Source organism: Panthera tigris, chromosome X (assembly GCF_018350195.1).
Source record: "Panthera tigris isolate Pti1 chromosome X, P.tigris_Pti1_mat1.1, whole genome shotgun sequence".
In the NCBI taxonomy this organism is placed as follows: Eukaryota; Metazoa; Chordata; class Mammalia; order Carnivora; family Felidae; genus Panthera; species Panthera tigris.
In genome coordinates this window covers 66501501-66505084 of record NC_056677.1, presented here as the reverse complement: position 1 = coordinate 66505084, position 3584 = coordinate 66501501, and positions in this window count along the sequence as shown.

Here is a 3584-nt window from a genome sequence, read left to right as displayed (position 1 = left end):
CTCAGGGAAAGTAGAGGGGATGAATCACACCCTCAAGGAAACCCTGGCTAAATTCCACCAAGAGACTAATCTCCCATGGCAAGATTTACTACTGCTGGCCCTCCTGCGTGCCTGATGCATGCTTGGGGCACTAGGACTCTCCCTTTTTGAATTATTATATGGGCGACACGCCCCCCCCCATGTTTAGGAAAACCCCCAGGAGACCTACACCAGATTGGAGACAAGGGAATAAGAAAACAGCCCCAGACCTTGGGGGAAGTCCCAAACAAGTTACAGAGATACACCACAGAGAGGGCCCCAATCACCTCTGTCTGCCAGGAGACTCTGTGTGGGTCAAATATTGGAAGAGGGAACCTCTTAGGCCGCGGTGTACTGATACTGTTATTGACAATAACTCATATTGTTATTCTAACTCCTACAGCACTTAAAGTTTCAGGTATCACTCCACGGGTCCATCACTCCAGAGATAAGAAGGCCAACTCAGAAGAACCCACAATCTGGTGGAGTGATCCAGATCCAGTCAACCTGCTTAAACTGACCCTCAAAAGGGACACTGGACCCTGAGACCTCCAGCCCCGCTCCAGCCACACCCTGGAAGCTGACTGGCCTGTGCACGGCAGAAGCCTGAGGAATCAATGCATGAACCTAGCCAGGGGTTTGGATGCAACTCTGCAAGCGCTTGCCCCTTACTGCTGTCATAGCCCTGATCTTACTTCTTACTGTTGGGCTGATAGAAACTGAACTAACAAGCTGGACATGGGACAGATGATGCATGCTGGGTCTCTCATGCCTCCTCTGGATGGGAGGATTATTAAGTATTTCCTGTATATTATGATAACCTCTCTCACCCTCACAACTGCCGCTTACCACTTTGCCCCCAGGAATGTTATATGACAATAAGGGGGTCAAGGGCATTCAGCGCCTTCACCTCCCTCCACAAAGATTGCTATAAGGGAAAAACACCCACTCTGTCAGTCACCTGGTGCCTCAAGGACTAAATATTGGACCATAGAGATAACCCGAAATGTCAGGAACCCATGTCACAACAAGGGCCTCCAGAGAGGGAAGCGAGCTTGCTACACTTACCTTCCTTAATGGGGGATCTCAGATAGGGGAGGGGTGGAAGAGAAGGCCCTTCAAAAATTTATAAAGGATACCCAGGATAGGGTAATACAAGCCATAAAGGCGACCACTCCCCTGGCAACCTACAAGGGTTTGAACCTTTCAGCCCTCAATCAAATGCTTACCAATTCTCCACTCCAGCCTTGGGCCAACACTACTCTACATATCCTCCATAAAAAAGATAATCACTCCCAAACCTGCTGGATGTGCTTGCCCGTTAGCTGAATGGCTTACTTAGCCACTCCCATCCCTTTGACCTGGGAAGCTCCTGAAAATCTCAAAACCAACACCTCTGTCTTAATTGGACCCCTGGCCACTGGGGTCTGTCTCACAAATGTGGACAATCGAATCTGTACAGTCCCAGAAGGTATGAACGGTACCTCTTTATGAGGAAGAAATATAACCTTGAAGATGAATACAACCCTATGTTTAACCCCTGGGGTGTTCTATCTATATTCTAATTCAGCCTACCGATGCTTAAAGGCCAACTGGACTCAGATATGTCATTCTGTCTTCCTAACCCCTGAGATATCTGTATACACTGAAGATCAGTTCCTAACAGCCTTTAGCCCCAAGTCCTGGGCTAAACAGGCAGTTCTGCTACTCGTTCTGATAGGTGGAGGAATTGAGACAGGAATAGGAACTGGAATGGGGGCATAGGTTCATCCGTAGGACTATACCATAGACTATCTCAAGAGATAAATGAAGACATGGAATGGGTGGCAGATTCTCTGGTAACTTTACAAAACCAAATAAACTCTCTGGCAGCAGTGACCCTCCAAAATAGGTGAGCCCTTGACCTCCTCACTTCAGGAAAAGGAGAGACTTGCATCTTTCTGGGGGATGAATGTTGCTATTTTTAAGCCAGTCAGGAATAGTTACAATTAAGGTTAAGGAACTCAAGGAAAGAATTCAACATAGACAACAGAAAAGTATCAATGAATGAAAAGGATGGGATCTCACAGATTGGGCATCCTGGCTTCCTGACCTGGTCGGGCTCCTCCTCTCCATAATTTTACTTGTATCCATCAGCCCCTGTATACTGAATGCTGTGGTACATTTTATTGAAAACACTGTTGCTCACCAAACTACAGCACGTATCTTAGCCTTCTGCAAGTACCAACCTGTAAAACTCAAAGGTGATGCCTACTAAAAGTTTTTTTTTAAGGCATCAAAGTGGGGAATGTTGGAGAAGTGAATAAAGTATGCCAAAGATGGCTGATGGGGCTAAAATAGACTCTGGTCTCTAGCTTAGAGACCCCTCCTCTGGGTTCTTCTTCCTTTGTTTGCTGCGCACACGAAACCCCCCACAGATATGGAAGCTGACGACTATAAATTACCTTTGCTGCGCACACGAAACCCCCCACAGATATGGAAGCTGACGACTATAAATTACCTTTGCATTCAATGTTCAGATCTTTGGAGAAATAGTCTCCTCTGAGCCCACTGGTGTTAAATAAATCTCTGATCCACCAAGATCTCCAAGTGCCACTTGGTTTTTCTGCCAGCATTCCAGCCTGGTTCCGTAACATGAGTACTGAAAAAAATCGCACATATTGGGCTTATATTCCAAATCCACCTCTTAATAGATTCATTAAATGGGATGATCCCTCTTTCCCAGTTTATGTAAATGATTCAGTCTGGTTGCCTGGACCTTATGAGAATAAAGGTCCATTTAAACCAGAAGAAGAAGGAAAAGTAATCCCTAAATATTCCATAGGTGCAGATGGGCCATGTATATGCTTTGGAACAGGTCAACACTGTGTTACATTTCGTTCACAGGCATGGATAGCAAAAATACCCAATGGGACTAACGACTCTATATTGTACTTGCCACGGGGAGTCTCCATGAGAAGTCAAAGAATTACATACTATCACCTTCTTAAATTGCCTCAATGTCAATTAAGAAAGATCATAAATCTTGAGGAATGGGTTAACTGAGAGCTCTGTAGAGGAGAGGTTGGTAGAGTTCTTCTTAATACTTCCAAAGGAACCATCATTAATTGGGTCTCTGTAGGGTCTGCTCGGACCAAATACTCCAAAAGAGAGCTCCTATGGCGTTGATATCAAGACAACATCATTTCAGATGTAACATCTGAACCCATTGTATGGCATGAAGGAGGGATGACTCCCCCCAGCCCACGTTTACCTGATGCGCCAGTTCATTCAGAATTTTGGAAAATTGGTACTGGATTATTAGGCATGGCCAATTGGAAAAGCCACTTAATGAATATTTCAAATAAATTCTCCATCTCTTTTAGATTGAGACTCATAAAATTCAAGTATGTGTCAGACTTCCTTTTCTGTTTATGTTAGGCATGCCTCATTGGGACCCTGATAACAATCTTCTGACTTGCCATAATTGTTCTTTTTATACTTGTCTTAATTCTATTTCTTTTAACCAGGAAAAACAAAACCTATGTACCCTTAAGGCACATAATGGGGTTTGGATACCTGTAATC